The sequence below is a fragment of the Panthera pardus genome, unplaced genomic scaffold (assembly GCF_024362965.1).
Source record: "Panthera pardus isolate Hobbes unplaced genomic scaffold, ASM2436296v1 HiC_scaffold_17, whole genome shotgun sequence".
Taxonomy (NCBI): domain Eukaryota; kingdom Metazoa; phylum Chordata; class Mammalia; order Carnivora; family Felidae; genus Panthera; species Panthera pardus.
In genome coordinates this window covers 74,369,234-74,396,014 of record NW_026526732.1, presented here as the reverse complement: position 1 = coordinate 74,396,014, position 26,781 = coordinate 74,369,234, and the positions used below count along the sequence as shown (strand labels likewise).

Here is a 26,781-nt window from a genome sequence, read left to right as displayed (position 1 = left end):
TAAGTAGCTGGGTTACCTTGGGCAAATCAAAAATCTGAACTTAGATTTAGAAGGGTCTTCAAAGTTGATTAGGGCCAGCCTCCTTCCTCCAACTCACACTGACAAGAGACTATGATATGGAGGCTGCACATTCTCATATTGGGAACTTCATTTTTAGGTTCGTTTGTGGATGGTCTCTTTTTATTTATTTCATTGATCTCCTTTATGCCTTCTAGAGAAACATTTAAGTTAACTACTCCTTTGGGGAAGGTATTTAGTGGGGTAAGAACACCATCTCTGTACTTAGACTGCCAGATTTTAAATTCCAATTCCTTCACTTCCTATGCGACCTTCATTAGGTTACCTTTCTAAGTTTCAATTTCCTCATCTGTAAAATGGGCATACTAATAGTACCTACTGATGCCTGGGTGGCTCAGTTGGTTAAGTGTCCGACCCTTCATTTCAGCTCAGGTCACAATCTCACAGTTTGTGAGTCTGAGCCCCATATTAGGCTCTGTGCTGATGGCATGGAGCCTGCTTAGGATTCTTTCTCTTCTCTCTCTGCCCCAACTCTGCTCATGTTCTTGTGTGCTCTCTCTCAAAATAAGTAAATAAACTTAAAAAAATTAATAGTACCTACCACTTCGGATTATTATTATTACTATTACCCCATCTGATACACTTTCAAATATCTAAAACTAGTCATCGTGTTTTTCATTTTTTTGATGTTTAATTATTTGGGGGGGGGGGTGCAGAGCTCAAGCAGTGGAGAGGCAGAGAGAGATGGACACAGAATCTGAAGCAGGCTTCAGGCTCTGAGCTGTCTGCACAGAGCCTGATGCAGGGCTCAAACCCACAAGCCATGAGATCAAGATCTGAGCTGAAGTCAGATTCTTAACCGACTGAGCCACCCAGGCACCCCTAAAATAGTCATCATGTTTTCCCTTGACTTTCATTTCTTCAGGTTAAATATTTCCAAGATCTTAAAAGATCACCCAAAATGACATGGTTTCTAGAACCTTTGTCTTCTTTTTTTTGATACTTCCTAGTTTGTCACTGTTTTCTTAAATGTGGCACCAAAACTAAAAAACAATACAAAATACATTAGATGATGAAATCATTCCTTCCACTGACCTGGAACTTAACCAGCTTATATTTTAAATATCTCAATCTTAGTTTATCACATATAAAATAAATGAATACTAAATAATGCCTACCTTGGGGAGAACCCAAGAAAATATATGTCAAAGTATTGTGAAAAATAAAAAGAGCTATGAAAGTGTCAGTAACTATTTTATATTAAGCATCTTTCATTAAATAGGGAACAATATCATGATAGGTGTGACCTATCAGTTATAAAAAATGTTAAGTTAAAACTTATTGTAATCTTTTTTTTTTAAGTTTATTTCATTTATTTTGAGAGTGGGAGGGGAAGGGAGAGAGCGTGAGCAGGGAGGTGCAGAGAGGGAGAGAAAATCCTAAGCAGGCTCTGCTCTGTCAGCACAGAGACCTACATGGGGCTTGATCCCACAAACTATGAATCATTGCCTGAGCCAAAACCAAGAGTCAGATACTTAGCCAACTGAGCCACCCAGGTACCCCAAAACTTACTGCAATCTTAATGTTTCTATAGAAAAAGGAAATTTTAGACTGAAATATTTAGTAAGCCTAAATAATTTGTTATATGAGGTGATTATGAAAGAAGTAATTTCATTTATATTAAAAAGTTTTTCCTGTGAAGCATAAGACCTCAGACAACATTCACTTTCTATCCAAGATAGTTTCATTTCAATTTCTGGTTTCTTTACTGATTTATTTTTATTTTTTAAGTAAGCTCTATGCCCAACATGGGGCTTGAACTCACGACCCCAGGATCAAGGGTCACATGCTCTACTGACTGAGCCAGCCAGGTGTCCCTCTTCCCTAGTATTTTTTATTGAGAAATTACCTATTTCTCAAATAATTGAACTTGATGATGAAACAAGTGGAGAGGAAGCTTTGTGACTAGCAGCTGTGTTTGCTAATATTCAATAAGAAAGTACATTGTAGATTTAGTTCCAGTGTAATAAATAGAAACCTAAAGGGAAAATGTATAAAGCCAGAGAGATTACATTGCATGGGCTTTTTTCATAGTTATTACTCATAATTCTTTAGCTAAATATAAACTCCCAAAATTATAGCAGTGGCCATTTATCCTCTGCTTCTTAAGTCTGTTAGAGCTGCCATAACAAAATATCACAGACTGGGTGGCTTAAACAATAGAAATGAATTTTCTCTCACAGTTCTGGAGGCTGGAAGTTCAACATTCTGAGGCCTCTTGTCTTGGCTTGTGGGTGGTCACCATCACACTGTGTGCTCATGTGACCTCTTCTTTGTGGGTGTGCTAGGGGAGAGGGAGAGAGTGAGTTCTCTGGTGTCTTTTTTTATAAGGACACTCCTCCTCCCAGATCAGAGCCTTACCCTTATGAGCTTATTTAAACTCAGTTAACTTCTTTTGAGCTCTGTCTACAAATATAGCCAAACTAGGGTTAGGGCTTCAACATATGGATTCTGGGGAACACAAGTATTTGTTCAAAACACCTTCCAACTTTTATTTCTTTTACCCCTTTTGGAGAGGTTAAATCACATCATTGTTGCCCACCTTAGATACACAAATTGAATTCCATTTAGACAATTTCTTATGGGAGTCATTACATTGTTCTAGGCAAAATTTGAGATTAAACGGCAGTTTATTTTTGTAAAGGATTCACATTCTAGGGCCAGAGAGAGAGAAACCAACAATCAGAATACAACACACTATGGGTCATTTTGTGGTATAACTGGAGAGGGCCTTATTTTACCTAGTTTTCAACAGTAAGTTTTCATGGTACATATGATCTTTGTCTCACTTGGGACCCTCACTTGTTTTGTGTTTTTCCCTAATCAGACTGGATCTCAAGGTTAATAATTTTAATAACACTTTTACCAAATCAATTCTCTTGGCTTGTTATTGTTTTGCTCTTCCTGGCCACTTTATTCCTATTTTGGATGAATCCACTGATCTGCTTCCTGCTCCCAGGCAGATAAATCCCATAGGAGAACAGTGAATAATTATGCTGATTAACTATTAAAATCGGTAGTTTTTAGCCTCAGCAGGTACTTTGGCTCTGTAAGACAAACCTCTAACTTGTCTGTAGCTAACTCCACTTTTCTAAGTCTGCAGTGTCTTATGAAAACCCTTATCATACTTCCTAAATTCCTTATCTTATTCTTTCCTGAAGACTACTTTGCCCGATAATTCACAAAGTCTTTCTCAGATATTAACTCCTTCAATTTCTATGCTAAGGCTCTGCATTAAATCAAGGCTATCTCCAGCCCTATAGCCCAATTATTTGCTTAGTTTTCACTCTTGCTTTTATTCCAAAACTCCTTGATTTTCCATCTAGTTCCTTTTCTTGATATAGCAGTTGGACTTGACAATAGATTTCTGCTTCTCAATTTTTGTCCCAGGCACAAAATAATCTCCAGGATTTTAACTAAACCCAGAATCCCCTACTCTTAGAATGTTCCAGGACTCAACTCTTGGACCACTCCTTTTATCTATATTCACTCCTTTGGTGATCTCATGTAATCTTATGGCTTTAAATACACCATCCACATGTGGATGATTCCCAATTTTATTTCTCCAGCTCAGATCTCTTAACTCTGTACTTCTCTAAAACTTATGTTTTCATGGGTGTGTATCAAAGGAAAAACTCATCAAACTGTACATTTAAAAATGTACAATTATACTTTATATAGTTAGGAGGCAAGGATATGTCAAGTTTACTGACCTAAGTAACGCATTATATGTGTAAATGTTATTTTCCTCAAATGCTAATTTCTGAGTATTCTTAAATGCTTTTTACATTATTAATACTATTTTGAAAAGAATTAGAATCAACTGAATGAGCATAATTAAGTTCCCAAAAAGGTTCGATTATAGTGTACTCAGGGGTTCTGTGACATTAACTCATTTTGTTGTAACTCAGCCACATGGCATGACAGGACTCTAGCAGTGGACTAGTAATAAGGGGAAGAGGCCAGGTCTTGTAAGAATGAGACCAAGGAGTTCGATTGTCATTTTGAAAAGATACCCTCTCCTCCACCCCAAGATGGTCCATAAACCTTCCAGCACCTCATGGCAAACTTGTGCTTTGATCTGATCCTCATACATATGCAAATAAGTAGAATCAGTGAGGTGCAGCAAGGCCAGAGGCAGTGGCAATACTCAGCCAGGCAATTATAATTACTATACTATGCTGTGAGTGCTACTTGGATCCAGAACCAAGCTTTTGGGAGGAAAGATGAAAAAGAGAGTCCCACCTAAAGGAAGGAAGGACCAGCAAAAGATAAGCAGACTATCCTAGAAGGCTGGAATTCAAATAAATATTCTAACTGGGAAATTGGGTGTTAAAAACCTGAGCACAACCAAGATTCCTCACAGGGTGGGTAAACAGTTAAGGATTTATGAAGTGTATTATCAATTCAGAGAGCACTTGATTGGGAAGTGCAGTTGATACTAGATTTCTGGCAACAGAATTTTAGAAAGCACCAAATGGTAGGCTTGAGCCTACTATATTTGAAGATAACCTGGAAGCGTGATGGAAGGCATAAAGCATTCCTATTGGTTAAAGCCACTAAAGCCAGACACATGTAGGTTTTGCTTTCAACTTCTGGTATCAGTCCTAACCAAGCAGATCCCAGTCTATTATAGCCGTCGTCTTTTATTCCTCAGGTCTTGAAAGCTTTGTCTCCATTAAGTTCTCTATTAAATTGCACATATGCTCAGAGGGTTAAGTCCCTTAGTCAGGGACTTGAAAGGAATACCTGGTATGTTAACATTCATAAAACAGAAGGCTAGTAGAATGACAGTCAACACCACGTTGTATGAATGAAAAATACCATTTAGGTATATTACAGGTTTGAAACAATTAGTAATTTTAATGGCAGCTGACGTTAATTATAACATGTTGAGCTTTCAAGCTTAATTTCACTAAAGCGTACCTTTTTGGATCTGACTTACTTGTTCAAGTGTACACTCTGTATAGAGTCAAAGGGACTAAATGTGATTTTCTGCTATGTGCCTTCCCCCTGAAAAAAATGTTTTAGGGAATTCAAATAACCATAGGTTTTTACTGTTGTCACCCCAAAACATTTCAGACTATCTTCTACCTTATTTGTCCTACATCTAACCGCACAATTGATACCTAAATTTCAAATTCATCATTCTGAGGTCCTGGAGCATATAATCTTTGCTCCAAGTGTTTATGCCAAAAATGTTATCTTTCTCACATCTCATCTGAGATGGTTTTGACTCAAATCCACTTGTTCAATCTCAAGACATTTTTTTCTCACTTTCTTTATAGCCTGCCTTTGGTTTTCTTGGCATTTCATGTCGCTATTAACAAAATGAGGACATAGGAAGTGTTTTTACTTCTAACCTCCTTAGCAGAGCCCAGTAACACTGCAATCCATAAAATGCACATTATAATAAACTAAAGACATGTGACATATTACCAGATCAATTGAGAGGGAAAGGAGCAACAACAGAAATTGCAGGAAGAGGTCAGAGTGCTCCAAAGCAAATTTTATCTATTTCACAACTTGTTTTGAAGTGAGGTGCCAGCTTTGACAAAAGGCTAGACAGTTTCTTGAAAAGGTTGTACAGACCCCAATCACTTTTCTTTTGTTAATATATCAAAATCCCATTACACATGTAATCTGTTATACCAAGTGGCTTTTCCCTTTGTACCTACTCACTAAATGGCATGGTTGTCACTGAGCCTCTTAAACTACATGGGTCCAACGTTGTATTTGCACTAAGAAAACATTTTAGGAAAAAAGGTAGTTCATAATCATAAGCTGACAAGAATATTCTTTTGACTAACACTGAAGTATAGGCTTAGCAACAATTTATTCATGTAGCTATTTAGGGAAAATGATCATGCATGGGGCCAAACCATCTTGGTTAGATCAGATGCTATTACTGTCTACACTAAATCCATTCTATGCAATGTTTGGTTTTATCAGTGAACTTCCCCCATGACCCGTTGTCATGCTGTGCTCTCTTCATTTTCAGCATTCCACATTTTTCCATCTTTTTTTTTTTTAAAGTAGGTTTCTCACCCAGCATGGAGGAGCTGAGATGTTTTACTGAGCCACCAAGGTGTCCCTCACATTTTCCATCTTAAGCATCCTTTCAAACTATAATTCATTAGGACCAAACATTCCAGAATTCAGTAATTAGAACCAGTAATACCTGTTATTTTCCCCTCCCCCAGTAACAGACTCAGTCTTCCCGTTTTGCTCACCACTAATCCAGTAATATTCAGTACGCTACAAAACCCAACATGATCTGTATCGTGTGATACTGCCAAAATGAGTCATCTCTCCATAAAAATCTAAGGACTTTTCCACAATATTCAGTGTAAATTTTCACTCAGCTTTAATTACAATCGTAGATTTTAAATTCAAACAGGTGGCCAAAGGTGAAACATTCACAATAAACTGATTACAAGTCTGGTTAACTGAAATCAAAGACTTCTCCATTAAAAACATGTACCTTCCTTTGCATTCCTGTATTTAAAATAGAAATAGATCTACAAAGTAATCTGCTTAACAGGTTAGGATTCTCTAGGGCAGTATGACATAAAAAGTAATGGCTTAAATCTTACAAATACATTAATCTGAATCTGATGCGGTTTCATAACCTGTTTACAGAAATAAAAAAATATTGTCTTGATTTGTAGGTTTTCTTCCCATGTCAGTTAAATGAAGAGCTTTTCCTTATCGATTTTTCACAAGTAAATCTGGTGGTATTAACCCTAGAAAAGGAAAAACATTTGAGATTTACAAGACTACCAACATCAAAAGAGCCAAAGAATTTTTAAAAATATTATTGTCCTTATAATGGTCTATCTCAGAAGCCAGATCCGTATAAGTTTTCTCAACAGATATTCAGGTTCGGGATAAGATCATCATGGATTAAGACCAAGGACAAAGTACTGATGAACTGTTAAGGGAAAAAAATCTCCACTCACAGAAATGGGTTACATCTTAGGAAGGTCACAGCAAACTGGCCTCTTTCAATGGAAAGACAGCGACCCCTCACTGTTGGCAGAGAAAAAAAAAAAAAAAACCCACAACACATTTTGAGGTAGCAGTTCTCCCCCTACAAGATTTATAACCTAACAGAACCCTCTCAGTTATAAAATCCAGACTATAAAAACTTCAGTCTTATCTCAGAAGCCGAATCCGTATGTTTTTCTTCAGGTGGTCAGCTTCGGGATAGATTTCATCATTGATAAGACCATAATCCACTAAATTATGTTACAGTGAAATTTACCGTAAGCCAAAGCAACTTTAAGAGGTAAGCACTGTATTAGAAACACTACAGTTGATCTTGTAAGTCACACAACTTACTTTAAAAATTACGTTGCTAGCCAGTGACATTTGTAGGTCTGTTAGTATTCATCAACTCCCAGGATGCTGTTCAAGGACAAAAAAAATTTTCATTTTAATCTACATATGGACTAATCGCACTGAATCAAAGTAGCCCAACAGTCAAATTATTAGCCCAACACATACCTGGGTAAAATGGTCAGGTTCCAACCAAGTAATTTCCCAGCAAATATTCCCTCACGTATTTTCTAGTTTTCCTTTGTATCTAGTAGGAAGCAAATTTCAAATGATGCACCATCTTTTCCTGTAAATCAACAGGTTTATTTCTTCAGTTTAAAAACTAAGCTCAACAGTACTTACCTGAACATCTCCAGGTAACAGCTCCGTTATGCCACTGAGAGCCATTGTTCCTGAAGGGGACCAAAATATTTAAAATTAAGCATTCTTACAGAATGACAGTTGAAGGTTTTCAGTACTAAAATCTTCCCAATCATTAATCTGGTTTGCACACAGCGCCACCTGGGCACAATACAACTCAATCTCAGGCAACGTCAGGGCTGCCCATTTTCAAAGGACCTTTTTGATCCGCGACGAGAAAACGACACTCTCCTTATTAAAGGCCTCTTGCTCAACGTAAAACTCCCTGCCCCAAATACCGGGAGTATGGTTTTCCCGCCGCCGCTCAGGCTTGGCCAGCCAGATGTCGGCGTTTAGCAAGCAGGCCGCGCACACCGCTCGTGGCCATCAGCACCAGCCTCCACACGCCTAAGCTCGAAGCCTGCCGCCACCACTACCACTCAGGACACGTGGCGGCCCGGCTGCGTGTTTTCCACGTGTAAGTTTTCTACACACAGCACCCTAAACTCAAATCTCCAATCTTCTCACAGTGCTGCAGCGAACCTCAGTCTATTCCAATACAGCCCGCTCGGGTCCTCGCCCACAGCGCCCACTCACCAAAAACGACACAATGCCTCCGAAATCCAGACGTAAAAGACCGAGCTGCGCTGCCAGCAGTTCCCCTTATAGCCTCCCCTGAGTCAGACCGAGGCCGCCCCACCCTCTCGCGTCTATTGGACTTGGGAGATGACGGGGGCGTGGCCGTTTCCTGAGGGGAGAGAGCGGGAGCGCGCGCGGCGGCTCTTTTCTTTCGGGGGCTGCTTCCGGGGCGTGGTGCGCGCGTCGCCCGCCCGCTGCACGCCCGCCCAGTCCCCGGTGCGCGCCCGCTGCGCTCGAAGATCCGTCGCTTCCGAGTCTAGCTCTACGTGGCGTGGGAGTGGCGCCAGAATTCAAACCAACAGCCGCAGTTGGAGGCGAGTCTACCGCCTGCCCCGGGCCAAATGCGCCCTGAACAGATTGGCCGGCTTGGGGCCGGGAGTGGGCTTGAGTTTTGTAGCGCAGGACGGCCTCAGCATTTGACCATCTCGAAAAGTCGGGCTGACTTGGCGCGGCGGGAGTTGACGCCCAGCGGGCGCCGCAGGAGCTGGCGGGCACTGGTCTCCGCACTCCCAGAAAGATAAATTGGCGTGCAGAAGTGCTTAGGTGAAAAAAGTATGTGAAAGCACCGCCTTTCTCTTGCGGTCCACGGCGAGAATACCGCGCCTCTGCGGGACAGCCGGCCCGCCGCGCCGCGCGCGGCCGAGTGCGGGCGTCCGCGCCCTACCCGCCCCACCCCATCCCTGTGCTTCATTGTGCCAGGCGCTGCTGTTGCGTTACGTGGTCTGCGCGTAGAGTTCTCCCCGACGCAGCCAGCCCGAGAGGTAAATACCCCATTTGGTGGAGGAGAAAATTGGTCCTAAAGCAGCTAAGTAATTTGTCTAAATTGACACAACTGAAAAGCTTTGCTAGTTTTAATTTGTTTGACCGAGTTCGTTATAATGAATGCAAGAGAAAATTTAGTTTGAGAAATATCCCAGAATACTATATACAAACGACTCTTAAAAAATTAAGTAGCCAAGATTGTATTAATTAATATGTGTAAGTGAATACATGTGTATGCACACACAAGCACACATGACATTTGAACATTCTAGCATTTGAAAACTCAGGCCTTCATGACACTCATTACTAATTATTATTTATGTCTGGGTTTGTTTATTGTCCTCCCCATGTCTAAGGAACACATGGTTTTGTGTCCACTTTTTATTATTCGGCCTTAGAACAGTGTTCTGTCCAGCATAAAGTAGGTTGTCTGTAACTATTGGTTGAATGAATAAATGAATATATGTGGTGGCCTTTTAGAAAATTAAAATGAAGACCAAATTGCAGCTTAAAGGATAATAGTGTAAATCAAATTTCTGTAACAGGGACCTAAGTGATGAAATATTTACTTGGCTAGGCATTACATAGATATTTTAACAGTATTTTGTAATGTAAATGTAAATTTACATGTTGGTCATAGTAAAAAAAAACTAAAACAGTACAAAAGGATATAAAAAGCAAAAAGATCCTTTCCATATCACTGGGAATCTCTTCACTGTTAGCAGTAACCACTATTAACAGTTTTTGAAACTTTTGAATTGTATATGCATATACAAATATTTCTATGCAAATACAAATACATATTTTTTAATATTTTATATGTACAGGTAAGATCTGCATACTTTTCTGCAACTTTCTTGCCCCTCATAAATTTAAACATTTTTTCATACCGGTACTTATAAATGAACTTATTCTTGTTTATAGCCTGCATAGTATTCAGTTGGATATATCATAATTTATTTCCTCAGTTTCCGGTTTTTCACTATTTCAAATTGTGCTGAAGCGAATTACAGATATATTATAGGGATCTTGTTAGAAGATCTGCAAGATCAATTTCTAAAGGTGAGTCAAAGGTTATGTGCACTTAAGTTTGTGATAGATACTGCTGAATTGTTTGTACCATCCTTCCACTACCACAAAATAGTCGTGTTGTGATGATATATTGAAGAGTGTTTTGCTAATTGAAAAACGTGCATATTACTTTATGGGATGGCAGTTATTACACAATCAAAATTGAAAACTATTTCTCCGTGTTATCTTTGAATCACTGCTGTGTTGAAGACCATCAAAAGCAGTATGAAACAATAATTCCCTACCCTGACTTATCAATTGAATTACTTGGAGAGCTAAAAAATATCAGATTTTTGGGCCCTAATGTGCAACAACCAAAGAAGAATCTCTAAAAATGGGACCCAGGGAACTTTTTTTTTTTTTTTAATGAGAGAGACAACTGACAAGTGGGGGAGAGGGAGAGAAGAGGGAGAATCTTAAGCAGGCTCCATGTGGAGCATGAGCTTGATGTGGGGCTCAGTGCAGGGTCTCCATCCCGTCCCAGGAATCATGACCTGAGCCAAAATCAAGAGTTGCTCAACTCTTGAGTCAGTGCTCAACCGACTGAGCCACCCAAGCACCCCAACCCAGGAAACATTTTTAAACAACCATATGAGCCAATGCTGTTCAACAGGAATATAACATGAACCACAAATGAGAATTGCATATGTAACTTTGAATATTATAGTAGCCACATTTTAAAAAATAAAAAGATTTGGATATAATTAATTCTAATGCATTTTATTTAACCCAATATAACTAAAATATTTTCATTTCAACATCTGATCAACACAAGTTATTGAGATATTTTCCATTCATTTTTTGTACTCAGTCCTTGCAATCCAGTGTGTATTTTACAGTCACAGCATATCTCGGTTTGACTGTCCACATTTCAAGTGTCCCATTGCCATATGGCTAGTGGGTACTTTATTGGATGGCACAGGTCAATGGTGATTCATATACATATAGAAGTTTGAGAATCACTGTTTTAGGGTAAGTGTGGTACAGCATACCTGAAACATATTCCAGTCTTTAAAGAAAAAAAAATTTTCCATATTAGCTTTTGACTCCAACTAATAACTAACACATGCAATGCAAAATAAAATGAATCCAGAACTTGCTTATTGACAGCACTGCCCTCCAGCAAACATGAGCGATGGCTGAAGCTGTTACACAACTCCTTCAAGGTGTTTATCTCTTCAAGAAACAGAAAAACAGTGAGGGATGAAGCCATCAGTCATTGCTCCTACACCTAAAACAGTCAAGCAAATTGCTACCAAATATTTGAAATGATTAAAGAAAGACCATATAAAGGTCAGAACTGAAATTTAAGTATCCTTGAAAAAGGGATACAGGTGTGCTCTTTCAAAGGGGCACACGTACCCCAATGTTTATAGCAGCACTATCATCAATAGCTAAAGTATGGAAAGAGCCCAAATGTCCATCGATGGATAAATGGATAAAGAAGATGTGGTATATATATACAATGGAATATTACTCAACAATCATAAAGAATGAAATCTTGCCATTTGCAACTATGTGGATGGAACTAGAGGGTATTATGCTAAGTGAAATTAGTCAGAGAAAGACAAATATCATATGACTTCACTCATGAGGACTTTCAGATACAAAACAGATGAACATAAAGGAAGGGTAGCAAAAATAATATAAAAACAAGGAGGGGGACAAAACATGAGACTCTTAAATACAGAGAACAAACTGAGGGTTGCTGGAGGGATTGTGGGTGGGGGGATTGGCTAAATGGGTAAGAGGCATTAAGGAAGACACTTGTTGGGATGAGCACTGGGTGTTATACAAAGGGGATGAATCACTGGAATCTACTGAAATCATTACTGCATTATATGCTAACTAACTTGGATATAAATTTAAAAATTAAATAAATAAATAAATAAAAGTATCCTTGAAGAACCTAACATGCTAAAAATAGTTCTCATATTCTTAACATACTTTTAGATGAGATCATCATTTTAATAATTTTTTGGAGGAAATATTCATTGAGCCTGTGGTGCATGCCGTGTGCTTCAAGGACAGCTAATACAAATACACAGAAGTCCTTGTCCTTCCTGAAAGAGTTTAGAGTTTAATAAGAAGTCTGTAAACTTAATTTTAGATATCTCTGCTTTAAAAATTAAAATCATTAAAGTCTTTTTGATGACATCATAATGTGAACCAAATAGTGTTTTAGGAAGTGTTTGGAGGAAAGATTAAAAAGCACAGTTTAGAAATTAGTGCAGTCATTTAGATGAGATATTGTGAAGGACACCACTATAATGTTGGCAATGGAAATGGAAGGCAGGGAAGAGAAGAACACACAGAACTTAAAGTGGTGTCAAGTTCTTATGTGTATTAGATCATGTAATCTTCAAAACAATCCTGGTATGTATTTTTAACCTTGTATTAGAGGTAAAAAAAAAAAAAAAAAAAAAAGAGGCATAGAGATCTCAGTGAACTCACATTCCCAAGTCTTTCACCAAATTCATAATGTCATGAGGGCATGATATTGCTGTGTTAAAGGAAGAAAAAGTAGGATGTGATGATGAAATGTGGGAGAAGAGAGAAAACAATGGAGCCCAGGCAGCCAAGAGAATGACAGCTCCATTGAGAGGAAGAGGTAAGTCAGAAGTTACTGATTTGGGAGAAGTGAAAAGAAGATTCATTTTTGCTTGTGCTAAATATGGGGTAGAACATTGAGTTCCATTTGTCCAGTGGATAATCAGAAATGTAGAAATGAAGCCCAAGAGAAAAGTCAGGGCTGGAGAAGGCTCATTGAGCAAATGAAGGTAAAGAGGATGATTGAAGTTTTGTGTACAGACAAGTCTGGGAAGAAAAGAAAGAAAACACCAACAACAGTAGCCTAGAACCAGTACCATAGTGTAATCAGATATACTGCAGTAGACAGCTTTTGAAAACATTTCAATATACACAAAGATCTGGGTAGATAATTCATGAGAATAAAGTTCACTATTATAACTTTTTCTTAAATCATGGTAGAAGTATATATACCATATTAAATAGCATAAGCATAATTATTCCAAAGCAGAAAAAAAAATCAGACTTCCAATATTAGAATTAAAGAATCTTCTCTTAGTGCAATGTTCTTTTGTTTTCCTAGTTTCTAAACTGAACTCGTCAGTAAATTCTAGGTTTGATGGCAGAACACACAAATGTAATTTGAAGAAAATCTTGTGAAAACTCTGAAATAGTAAAGTGTTAAGTTCATGGAATAAAATTAAATAACTTAAATTAGAGGAAAAGCCTTGTATATGTGGCAACATCAAGGACAGTTTGATACTTGAGTCCAAAGTTCAGAGGAGAGGTCAAGGCTTGAGTGTCTTTGGCATAAGTAAGATATTTAAAACATGACACTGAGGTCATCAGGGAAAGAGTATAAATAAAGAGGAGAAATCCCAGGACAGAGCAGAGCCTTGGTGTCCTGCTAACTTTAGGGTTTTAGTAGAGAAGGAAGTGACAGCAAAGGAAACCCGCCTAAGGGGAAAACTGGAAAGTGTGATATCTCTGAAAGAGGTAAACAGGGAGAGAGATTCATTTATTCATTTGGGATGCTCCTGAAAGGACAAGTACAATAACAGAAATAACCTTTGGGTTTGGCAACATGAAGATTACTGGTGATCTTGTAAACATGGTCTCAGTGAAATAGTGATGATGAAGAGATGAAGATGAAGATAATGCCTTGGGCCTGGAACATTTGCTTTCACAAAGATAAGGAGTCCTGATAGCCTGCTGGGCATATGGATTTATCTGGGATTATCTTTCCTGATTCAGGATTTCATATGTCCCTCTTTGTTCTGCTTAAGGCATGTGCCTCATAAGGCACCACACCAACCCTACTGCAATATCTGTTTCTGGTGGGAAGGGAAGAGTGTTCTTCACCTGCTACATAAGAGGATTGAGTAGAGACTATCTCCCTGTGCCAACTTTGGGGCAAGATGCGCTGGCCATGATGGACTGACACTCAGTATTGAAGCTGATCTTGCTCTATCTCTGTGAATAAAGTATTATTCCATCCAGTGCCTGTGTGAGTCTTGTCTTTCTTGGCAGTGCCAACACCTGAAAACTCTTGCAGTAGGTTGACATCTTGCCACTGCTTTTCCTGGTGTTTGGTAACAGGTGTCAATTGCTCAGCAGTTTAGTGCAGTGAGCAAGGTCACCAACCATGTTAGTACATGATGCAGATGCATGGCGTTCCCCAGTCCAGCCATCCTAGAATGATGTCAGCTTCCTGGGGGGAGGAGGGCCTGACTGAGATACTGTGCTGTCTCTGGATGAGTGGGAATAAGTGAAACGTAGGCAGTCTCCCTGTCACCAAGGATAAACTGGTGTGATGGATGAGGGCAGAAATGCAAGAGGTGGGCCCTAAAAATATTGGGAAGTTAACCTGGCTTCTGGCCATCTTCATACTTCCACACTGTCCTCTAACTCCCACATGCCAGGAGCTGCAGATGACACTCAAGGGGGGGTCAAAGGCCCCTGTGTAGGAAGCTCTCTTTGATCCGAGTTGCTTAAGAGCCCCAAGTAAGACTTGTTTTCACTAAATGCAAACCACCAATGATGTTGCTGAACATGAAACTGATCAAATGAGGTCCTTTTTGGAGAGTGAAATACAAAAACTGAAAGATAGATTTGGGCGGAGGCCAGGGAATTCTCATGCAGCTTGGTTGGTGCCCCTGTTCGACGAGAAGGCCTTGCAGACCCAAATGTCCCAGGCTGAATGGTGCAGTCGAAGCTAACCACTGACCTTTTGCTGCAGTGCATTTTAAAAATCTACATGGAGTAGGGCAACCAACAGGACGAAGAGTGCATGTCACTCTTTTTTTTTTTTTTTAATGTTTATTATTTTTGAGAGAGAGAGCGAGCAGGAGAGGGTCAGAGAGAGAGAGGGAGGCAGGATCTAAAGCGGGCCCTGTGCTGACAGCAGAGAGCTCAATGCAGGGCTTGATCTCACAAACTGTGAGATCATACCTGAGCTGAAGTTGGACATTCAACCGGCTGAGCCACCTAGGTTCCCTTCAGTCCATGTTACTCTTGATCTAGATTGCAAGGAGTATGAGAACAATATTCTTAACTGTGAGGACTTCCCTAAGACTAAGACCCCCTGGAAAGCCATTCATAAAGCCACAACTGCATTTCAGGTAAAAGCCATACCTGATTATGTGACCCTGTGTCTGGGTACATGGATGATGTATTGGAGGCCTTCATGCAACAGGACCCTTCCCAGTGGAAGACCCCGCTATCACTGCTGTTGACCCTGAAATGACTGTGAGGGAAACAATGGAAAAGCTCCACTGAAAAGTCTTGCTTGGGATAAAAACAAAATGATTTCAGTGGTTTCCAACAACTTGGGCTGAACAGATAGAAAACAAACAAGGGGAAGCCATGCCCAGAGGGCCAAAAGGTGAATTCAAGAGATTACAAAGGGGGAAAAAGGAGAATAGTGTTGATCCGCAGAGCAATATGGCTTTGATTGGTAAAACTGGATAGATAAACGAAAGTAATGAGATTCCTCCAGAAGACTTCCACCCATGCTATGTGGTAGAGAGAAGTCCCTCTAAATTGGGGGTTAAGGCCCTAGTTCCATATTCCCATGTGATAGCCTGAGTGGTACAGGTCTGACTCAGACCTCCAAGCCATCCAAAACCAACAAGACTCAACAAACTCACTAGCTGAGGTGGTGATGAATAATTGAACAGCCTTGATTATCTGTTGGCAGAACAGTGAGGCATTTGTATTATTGCCAACTGTTGTAGACTCTGGGTCTGGAGTTCTGTCTTGTCCAGCAAGAAAATGGGATGCAGGATTTAAAAATACGAGAGGCTAATGTCTGGGAGGAGACAAGAGCCCAGAGTAAGGGTCCTTGCTCCATTTTTATTAGGATAAGAGGGCTTAGAAACATGGTAATGGACATGCACAAAGAGACAATGAAATCGTGAACATTAATTAACTCATGGGCATGAGGCAAAGGGGGTTTTGAAGATGTGTGGTGTTAGGGGTTTGGGTCAATACAAAACAAAATCCTGGTTCCTGGTGAAGGTTCTTTACAGAGGACGTGAGGCCCCATGTCTGTTTACCTAAACTGGCCTAGGGGACAAGAAAGACAGCATGCTACCTCAAGGTCAGCAAGGCTCCACTCTGGGCAACCTCCCCCACCGCCCTATGTACGTGTTTACCTAATTTGGTCCTTCCTTCCTGTGAAAGCAGCTTTCTGCTGTTGTACTAAGTTGGGGGGCATTTCTGCCCTGAATACCTAATCTTGTTTACCTCATCTTGGATGTTTTCATCCTGAGATACCCTATTCTTATACCTTTGTCCTATACTGGGGGTCTTTGCGCCATTTACCTAATCTTATTTACCTAATCTTGTTTACCCAAACTTGGGGGTGTACATCCTGTGGCTTTCTAGTTCTTTATGCCTTGTTAACCCATCTGGTGCAAGCTCAGGGAATTCCTAAGCTTATTCCCCACAGCCAACAACTCTTGTGTATATATCAATAATTCATATAAGGCAAAAACTAAAGAACATCCGTGCTCAGATGGGATGATTATTGACTATCTACCCGCAGTACCCCACCAGACTCCTTAGTTGGTTTATTCCAGGCCCTTGGGTCTCCTAATTAGAGACTGTCCTCAAGGGTAGGCTTGATCATCATCCTGGGTCTGGTTCTCCTAATGATCCTGATGAAGTGCTATCTCAAAATGATAGGTCTCTGCAGGCAAACTGCATCTATATATATTGTTCAAGGGCCCCATTAGACCCAGCTCTATCTCTAAATTTGGGGCAGACAGTGGTCCTACCAGATTTTATGCACTTTATCTGGTATTTAAGCAGCTGAACAATGGTTGGTGGACTGTTGAACAATGGTGGACTGTTGGGAAAGGCAGTCATGCACAGTCTGTTGACCCTTGTGTGGCTGCATAACAGTTCTTTGGACCTGGTTCATTTCCTTACATGGAGATAAGGAGCCATCATACCCTGTGTTGGCATATAAAATTGTTTGGAAGTATCTTTCCTTATTCCAGATTTGATATGTACTTCTTTCCTCTGCTTAAAATGTGTGCATCATAGGGCACCTGGACAACCCCACTATTATATCTGTTCCTGGCAGGGAGAGATGGGGATCCTGCACTTGTATCACAGGAGGGGTATAGGTAGATCATCTCCTGGCTATAGTGATTGGTCTGCAGGTAGAAACAATCCAGTTTGAGCTAGTGAGAGTCAGATTTATCTCATCCAATTGTGGAGAAAAAGTCCTATTACATTTGAACATAGAGGATGTGAAATCTGGGAGTGCTACAACCATCTCTCTTATTTTTTAAAAAGTTTATATATTTTTTTGAGATAGAGAACCAGCAGGGGAGGGACAGGGAGAAGGGTTGCAGAGGATCAGAAATGAACTCTGTGTTGACAGCAGTCTGATGTGGGGCTCAAACCCACGAGCCATGAGATCATGACCTGAGTCTAAGTCTGACACTTAACTGAATGAGCCACCCAGGAGCCCTAATGATCTCTCTTTAAAAAAAAAAAAAAAAAAAAATTGAAGTATAGCTGACACACAATGTTACATTAATTTGGGTGTACAACATAGTGATTCAACAAGTCTATACATTATACTATGCTCACTACAAATGTAGCTACCATCTGTCATCATACACTATTATAGTAGCATTGACTGTAGTCCCTGTGCTGTTACCTTTCATCCTCATGACTTATTCATTCCATAACTGGAAGCCTGTACTTCCCATTCCACCCATTTGCCCGTCTCCCAACTTCCTCCCCTCTGGCAACCGTCACTTTATTCTCTGTATTTATGGTTCTGTTTCTGCTTTTTGCTTGTTCATTTATTTTGTTTTTTAGATTCCATATTATAAGTGAAATTGTGTGGTATTTGTCTTTCTCTGTCTGACTTATTTTACTTAACATAATACCTTGTAGGTCCATCCGTGTTGTCACAAATAGGAAGACCTCATTCTTTTTAACGGTTGAGTAATATTCCATTGTGTGTGTGTGTGTGTGTGTGTGTGTGTGTGTGTGTGTGTGTATCATATTTTCTTTATCCATTCGTCTATTGATGGACACTTGGTTTGCTTCCATATCTTGACTATTGTAAATAATGCTGCAATAAACTGGAGTGCATATATATTTTTTTGATTTAGAGTTTTTGTTTTCTTTGGGTAAATACCTAGTAATGGAATTACAGGACTGTATGGTATGTCTATTTTTAATTTTTTGAGGATCCGCCACACTGTTTTCCACAGTGGCTGCACCAATTTACATTCTCACTAACAGTGCATGAGTGCTCCTTTTTCTCCACATCCTGCCACAACCATCTTTTTGACCACAAGAGGAGAACCTCTCTGAGAATTAAGTCAACACACAGAAGGGAAAAGAGTAGAGCTGAATTGAGAGGCAGAGAGAATTGGGTTGTAGGAATATCATTTGAACATGATTGATTTCTGTAGCACTGGAGGTTAGCCATTCCTCAGTCAAATCAGGTTGTGTTCATTTATTTATTGCTGCATAATAAACCACCCCAGAACTCAGTGCTTACAACAAAAACAATTACTATTTCTCATGATTCTGTGGGTTGACTGGGGAGTTTTTCTGAATGGGCTTACTCATGCTGAGGTGATCTGCTGAGGGCAAGGCTCAGCTGGGACATCCAAGACAGCCGGGCATCTCTTCCCACATGGTATTTCATTCTGGGCATCTTCATGGCCTAGACATATCAGGGCAGTATTCCAAGAATTCACCTATTAACTTTTTGCTTGTATTATGTATGCTGATGTTTCTCTTGTTCGTATCAAGTCATATGGCCAAGCCCAAGGTCAATATGGAAGGGGTGGTGAACAAGCATGTGGATACTGAGAGATGTGAATACTGAGAGGTGTGATTTGCCAGGGCCATTACTGTAACAATCAATGACAACCTACTTCTACTAATTCTTAAATTCCTTGAAGCTCCTTCATGGACCAAAGAAGATTTTTTTTATCTCATTAAAAAAAAAAATCTGCCAAAAAAAATTTTTTTTGTTATGCAAACTATCTTACATTTCTCACTCTAAAGCCATGCTTCAACCTTCTCCACCTACTTTATCCTCTGGGAAGCTGACCTAAATTGATTGCATCAATGAATCCCGTGTCCTCTGGTTTCCCATTGGTTTGGGCCAATAGGGAACCCGAGCAGTAGATCAGAGGGAAGAGAGAGTAGCTGTTAGCCTCCACTAAAGGGATAGCTTCTTTTAAAGTGTCCCACTTCACCGTTCTCTTTCTTCCCTTGTCCCTTCAGACCTAAGGGTAATAAAGCTCAACTAGGCCCAGGATACTGTTCTTTTTGGTTTTCCTACATCTTGCCATCTTGTTAAACTTACTGAACTTTTCTTAGATTTTCCATATGTTTTCTGTTGGGACCCTGAATAATATTTACCTGTAAAATCCTGGTTTAATTAAGTAGGATTAAGTACATTTAAATGTATACATGTACTCATGTGTATAATAAAAGATATTCTAGTCTTGTCAACTTTGCCAGAGTGAATTAATATTTTGGTTTCTGCATACCAGCTTGACTTGGTGGCTAGTGTCTCTCTCTCTCTCTCTCTCTCTCTCTCTCTCTCTTTTACCTTATTCTCCGAGATAATGTAACACTGTTTAAATGAAAGCTGTCTTACAATGCATCTGTGAAAAGCACATTACAACTGCCCATTCTACTGTAGTTACTCACAAATACATTATAGTTAGTATTAAATAAGATGTTCAGATAATTCTTAAGCCCTGTTTATAATGGCTGCAAACAAATGATTGCCTGGAAACTGATTGGAAAATCTTATAATAACTGAATTTCATACCTTGCCAGTAAATGTATACAATTGCTCTTAGTTATCATTTTAGGATAACTTCAGGGACATAAAGTCCTAGAATCATAAATTTTCGAAGTCAGGTTTGTAAGATGTTATATCAACCCTTTTACCCTTTAGCTCTATAATACATAACATGTGTTATGTATTTTAAACTCTGGTTTTAGAGAATTTAATGATTCTTCAACGTTTTTTATTTTTATTTTTGGGACAGAGAGAGACAGAGCATGAACGGGGGAGGGGCAGAGAGAGAGGGAGACACAGAATCGGAAACAGGCTCCAGGCTCCGAGCCATCAGCCCAGAGCCGGACGCGGGGCTCGAACTCACGGACCGCGAGATCCTGACCTGGCTGAAGTCGGACGCTTAACCGACTGCGCCATCCAGGCGCCCCAAGAATTTAATGATTCTTTAAATGATAAATAGCTAGGTGGCAAAAAACTAGTATAGATGATGTTCTGAATGTTCTGTGATGTTCTGTATTTCAGGTGTATGGAGGAACCCGAAATGCATGTACTATTGCAGGGCAAGGCCATGAATCAAAAACCTTTATCTTAGAAACATTATTTTTTATTTTATTTTTTCATTTAAAAATTTTTTAAATGTTTTATTTATTTTTGAGAGAGAGAGAGAGAGAGAGAGAGAGAGAGAGAGAGAGAGAGATGGATGGGGGAGGGGCAGAGAGAGAAGGAGACAGAATCTGAAGCAGGCTCCAAGCTCTAAGCTGTCAGCACAGAACCTGACACAGAGCTCAAACTCAGGAACTGTGATATCATGACCTGAGCTTAACCATTGAGCCACCCAGGTGCCCCTCGGAAATCTTATTTAATGGCCTGTCAGAGAAGGAATTTTCCTAACTCATATTGTGTAGGTAATTAGAACTTGTCAACTTTGTAAAATGATTATACAATGAGGGTATTGAATTGGAAGGATACTCAGAGTTTATTTCTGAGAGATATTTATGTATAAGAATAGAAAATGAAAGATAACCTTTGGGAAAGACACTTTGAAAATCAACTTGAAAGAGTTCGATTAAATTCAAAGATTCATTAACCATGATATACATTATGAATAGACTATGTATATATTGCATGCTCTGAAGATAAAGATCTTCAACACATACCTATCATTCTGATTAAGAATTAGCATATATGCTTGAGCAATCTGAAATCTGGATTGGAAAACTGAAGAACAATAATATAAGCTATAACTTTTTGGCAGTTCAAGGAAGCCATGTGGAGACAAATCTGATGGATATATTTCTTAGAGTATTTCACACAATAAGAGCCAGTTTACTGGCTCAGTCTACAGTCATTCAGTAGAACAAAGATGTGTGATAATGCCAGTGAAGGTCACACTATATTTTTTAATATGTCAAATTTTTGCCATATTTCAAGACCTGCACTTGTTGGGGACTTAGTTGAGAGTACTTTGGCTCATGATATCCAACAGAGAATATTTCTAAGGCCCTTGTCAAATATCAGTTGGGGGGCCACCTTGGTAAAGTACAATGAATTAGTTTCATTTCCTCTGACTCTTAGATTCTAGATGCTGAGAAGGAGAAGAGAGGGCCGAGTTAGCTTTTGGTAAAAGAGTGAGGTGGGAGAGAAATACCTCTATTGTGCTGGTCTATGATCCCTTGACTCCATTCTTGCCCCTTGTTCTCAGTTTAAGGAAAAATTGAATAATTCACACAAGCTCTTTATATGATACATCCTTTTAAAATCAGCTTTCAGATTTTTCCACTATTTGAAAGTTTTTCATTTTTCATCCTTTAAATTTTTGCATTAGAACCGTAAGTATAGATGTATCTATTGCTTCAAAATATTTGCAATAACCTAACATCTTCTCTTCTGTTTTACATAGCAAGTGATCTCTAAAGTAGATTCTCAAGTATTTACAACTGAAGGTCTCTTACACAGATAAATGGAAATTGCCCTGGCATTCAGGGGATATAATGGTTAATTTTATGGGTCAACTTGGCTGGGCCATAGTGCCGATATGTTTCATCAAACATTCTTCTGGATGTTTCTTTGAAAGTGTTTTTTGGATGAGATTAACATTTACATCAGTGGACTTTGAGTAAAGCAGATTACACTCTATAATGTGGATGAATCTTACCCAATCAGTTGAATGCCTTAATAGAACAAAAACTGACCTCTTCAGAACAAGAATGAATTCTGCTAATTCTGCCAGCAGAACTGCCTTTGGGCTAGAACTACCACTCCCCTGAGTCTCCAACCTACTCACCCACTCTATAGATCTCTCTCTCCCTCTGTGTGTGTGTGTGTGTGTGTGTGTGTGTGTGTGTGTAGATAGATATACATATAGATACAGATATAGACATAGATATAGACATAGACACATCTATCTATCTAATCTATCTATATCCTATATTTCCTATTGGTTTGGTTTTTCTGGAGGACCCTAATGCATATGATTTGTCTTATTTCTATTTGTTATTCTTTCTTTCCCATTGCTACTAGTATATTTGCCTTTTATTCTTCTTCTTTCAAAACTATCTCTTGTGCTGTGTTCATAGGAATTCCTCCAGCTTCTTTATTTTTTATTAAAGTTTATTTATTTTGAAAGAGAAGAAGAGCATGAGCGGGGGGGGGGGGGGCGCAGAGAGAGAGGAGAGAGAGAGAATCCCAAGCAGGCTCTGTGCTGTCAGTGCAGAACCTGACGTGGGGCTCAGTCCCACAAACCGTGAGATCATTACCTGAGCTGAAATCAAGAGCCATTTACTTACCAACTGAGCCACCCAGGCATTCCTAACTTCTTTTATCTAAATGTGTGTGATGCTTATGAATTTTAGTCCAAAATATTGGCACACAAAGAATGTCACATTCCATAATTTCTCTAAAACTCAAATCTGCTTTAAGCCTCCACCTGTAGCATGGCACTCACCTCTGGGATCTTCTTCCCATTCCTTTAGTTTAGACAAGGATGTCAGTCTTATCATCACACTAGGGGATTGATTGATTAATCCAAAGTGGTTGGCAGTGTCACTGGAATTTCTTCTACTCAATGAAGCTTTTCTTTTTTCTTTTTTTTTTAAATTTTTTAAATATTTATTTTTGAGAGAGAGAGAGAGAGCGAGCCAGAGTGCAAGCTGGGGAGGGGCAGAGAGAGAGGGAGACACAGAATCTGAAGTAGGATCCAGGCTCTGAGCTGTCAGCACAGAGCCCGATGTGGGGCTCAAACCCACGAGCTGGGAGATCATGACCTGAGCCGAAGTTGGACGCTCAACCGACTGAGCCACCCAGGCGCCCCTCAATGAAGCTTTTCTAAAGGTGGTCCTCTAGTTTAAGTCAAGCATTTTTTGAGATGCATCAAGTACCTCTCACAGTGACCATAGATCTTCTTGAAAAGAACTTTACTTTTGCTCTCAACTTTGTGGTGTTTGGTGTTTATTTTCTTCTGTAAGCGTATCATTGGAATAATTTCACATGCAGTCTTTTATCCTTCATCCTTGTGGGACTGACTCTCTTCCATGTTTAATCCTACTTCCAAACCTTATCCCTCCCCTTTGTCTTAGAGAATCTCCTCCAGGCCTTTGGTTTGCCTAATATTGCTTCACTCATTTAAAGGATTTGTCTCCATGTCTCACTCTTCGAGAAGACATAGCTTTTTGGAAAAGTTGGAGTTGAGATGGTTTCCTAGAGGCAAACGCCATAGTTTTTATGGCTACCTGACTAGAATAGAGGAGAGAAAAATACTTTCAGCTGAGAGAGCAAATTAATATACCAATAGATTATGTTGTTATGTGTCTGCACAATATTATGTTTCCTCATCGTTTCTGTTTTTGCTTTTGTATAGATCTCTTTGTCATTATTTTCCATGATTTCTTCCTTAGAATCCTAATTCTTCCCTATTGAAGTACATATTTTTGTTAAGTATGAAATTTGACAACTATGACAGTTTGAGGACATGATGCTTCTGATCTTATCCATTCCTCATTTCAGTTTCTGTTTGATACTTATTAGCATTTCTAATTCTTCAGCAAATTTAAATTGTCACTTCCAATTTCTTCTTTGAATTCTTCTTTCTATGTGTGCAATATTTTTTCCAACTCTTATCTTTGGTCTTTCCCCTTGGTGATTTGTTTCAGTGATAATAATTACGGAGACATCTGAGAAATTGTTTCTGTGTCATTTACCATACAATTTGATTCTATTTAGTCCATATTCCTGAGGTGCCTCTGGCAGGAATTCCAGGCACAAAGGGCTGTCTCAAGGGTGGAGCCTCAGGGGGTTGGGTTGGATGAGTTTTTCCTAGAGCAGTTGGAAGCTTCTCAATTCAAGAGGTAAGTGGAGCAAGGGGAGACCTAAAGTCAGTACCAGCTGAAGAATATCAAGCCATCAGGTCCAAGGAGCAAGTTCTAAACTATAAGCAGTAAATGATGTAAGGATTCAAGAACCAAATTGACCAGGACACTTTCCTGTCTGGCTTCTGGGACACTTCTTTTCCTTTGTTCAGAAGATTTCTTCACTGCTTTCTCTTTCCCTACTTGTTTCTTAAATGTAGGTGCTCCCCATGGTTTTGTCTTTGGTTTTCTTCTCTTCTCATACTATTTATTCATTCTCTCTAAGTGGTTTAATTTATTGAGTATCTGCTATGTGCCAGGCACCATTCTAGGAGCAGGGGCTGTGGCAGTGACCAAGTCAGACAAGTTCTTCCTCTCAAAGAGCTTTTGTTCTAATGGAAGACACAGTCAGAAAAAGGAAATTAAGCAAGGTAATTTCAGATAATGGTAATTACTATAAAGAATATAAAACAAGATGATTTTTGTTTTATGGATTCTACAGAGCAGAAGCACCCTTCATTCAAAATGTAGGGGGAAATTGCTCTAAACAAAGGAAACAGTTGGTGTGAAGTCCCAAGACAGAGGGAAGAGTTAATGTAAAATAAAATTGACATTCTCCACACCCAGCATAGAGCACAATGCAGGGCTTGATCTCATGACCAAGAGATCATGACCTGAGCTGAAATCAAGAATTGGACACTCAGCCGACTGAGCCACCCAGGTGCTCCTATAATTATAGTCACCATGCTGTACATTGGATCCCCAGAACTTATTCATCCTGTAACTGGAAATTTGTATTCTTTGACTATCATCTTCCTATGGTCCCCTACTCCCCAGATCCTGGTAACCACTGTTCTAGTCTTTGTTATATGAATTCATTTTTTTTTCAGATTACACGTATAAATGCTATCATACAGTGCTTGTCATTCTCTGCCATATTTTACCTAGCTTAATGCCCCCAAGGTCAACTCATATTGTCTCAAATGGCAGGATTTCCTTTTTTATCATTCCTGAATAATAGTCTATTGCATATATATACCACATCTTTATCCATTTATCTGTTGATGAACACTTAGGTTGTTTCCATATGTTGGCTTTTGTGGGTAATGCTGCAATGAACATGGAAATGCAGAATATCCTGTTTTCATTTCCTTTGAATATGTACCCAGGAATATATAAATATTGTTGGATCATATGGCACGGTTCCCTTTTCTCCACATCCATGCCAACACTTGTTATACCTTGTCTTTTGATTATAGTCATTCTGACAAATGGGAAGTAATATGGTTTTGATTTGCATCTCTCTGATAATTAGTGATGCTGAGCTGTTTGCCATGTGTATATCTTCTTTGGAAAAATATCTATTCAGATTCTCTGCCCATTTTTTCATCAGATTTTTTTTTTTGCTGAGTGGTTCCAGTTCTTTATATTATTATTAGGTATATGATTTGCAAATATTTTCTCCCATTAAGCTGCCTTTTCATTTTTCTTGTGGTTTCCTTTGCTATACAAAATCTTTTTAGTTTGATGTGGTTGCACTTTTCATTTTTGCTTTTGTTACCTTTGTTTTTGGTGTCAAATCCCAAAAGTCACTGTCAAGATGAATGTCAAGGAGCTTACCCACTATGTTTTCTTCTAGGAGTTTTACAGTCTCAGGTCTTACGTTCAAATATTTAATCCAATTTGAGCTGGTTTGTGTGTATGATGTGAGATAATGGTCCAGTTTCATTCTTTTGCATGTGTCTATCCAGTTTTCTCAGCATCATTAATGAAGGAACTGTCTTTTCCTATTGTATGTTCATGTAACCTTCATTATAAGTTAATTGACCATACGTGTGTGGTTTATTTTTGTGCTCTCTGTTCAATTCCATTTATCTATATGTCTGTTTTTATGCCAATACTGTACTATTTTGATTATTGTAGCTTTGTAATATAGCTGGAAATCAGGAAGTGTGATACTTCATCTTTGTTCTTATTTTTCAAGATTTCTTTGGCTATTCAGTGTCTTTTGGTTCTATACAAATTTTAGGATTGTTTATTTTGATTTCTGTGAATAATACCTTTGGAATTTTGATAGGCATCGCATTGAATCTGCATTAGTTCTTCCAATCTATGAGCATAGAGTATCTTTCTATTTATTTGGGTCTTCTTCAATTTCTTTCATTAACATATTACAGTTTTCAGTATACAGATCTTTTACCTCCTTGGTTAAATTTGTTATGAAATATTTTATTCTTTTTTTATATAGTTGTAAATGGAGTTATTTTATTGATTTCTCTTTCTGATATTTTGTTGTTAATGTATAGAAATGCAACTGATTTTTACATATTATTTTATATTCTGAAACTTTACTGAATTCTTTTATTAGTTCTAAGTTTT

General features: G+C 39.0%; 1 long non-coding RNA gene and 2 other non-coding genes across 3 annotated transcripts; all 3 read right to left on the bottom strand.

Moving 5' to 3' along the window:
• Positions 1-1,790: 1,790 nt before the first annotated feature.
• Positions 1,791-8,364, bottom strand: LOC109263373 (uncharacterized). Its single transcript, XR_008422963.1, has 6 exons — positions 7,762-8,364; positions 7,588-7,666; positions 7,423-7,488; positions 7,041-7,110; positions 5,757-6,824; positions 1,791-2,362 (listed from the first exon to the last, which is right to left on the bottom strand). It is a non-coding gene; the product is annotated as an uncharacterized LOC109263373 (long non-coding RNA).
• On the bottom strand, positions 6,917-6,986 carry LOC128777907 (small nucleolar RNA SNORD50). The gene has a single exon (XR_008423211.1). It is a non-coding gene; the product is annotated as a small nucleolar RNA SNORD50 (small nucleolar RNA).
• Positions 7,239-7,306, bottom strand: LOC128777908 (small nucleolar RNA SNORD50). Its single transcript, XR_008423212.1, has one exon. It is a non-coding gene; the product is annotated as a small nucleolar RNA SNORD50 (small nucleolar RNA).
• Positions 8,365-26,781: the final 18,417 nt, after the last annotated feature.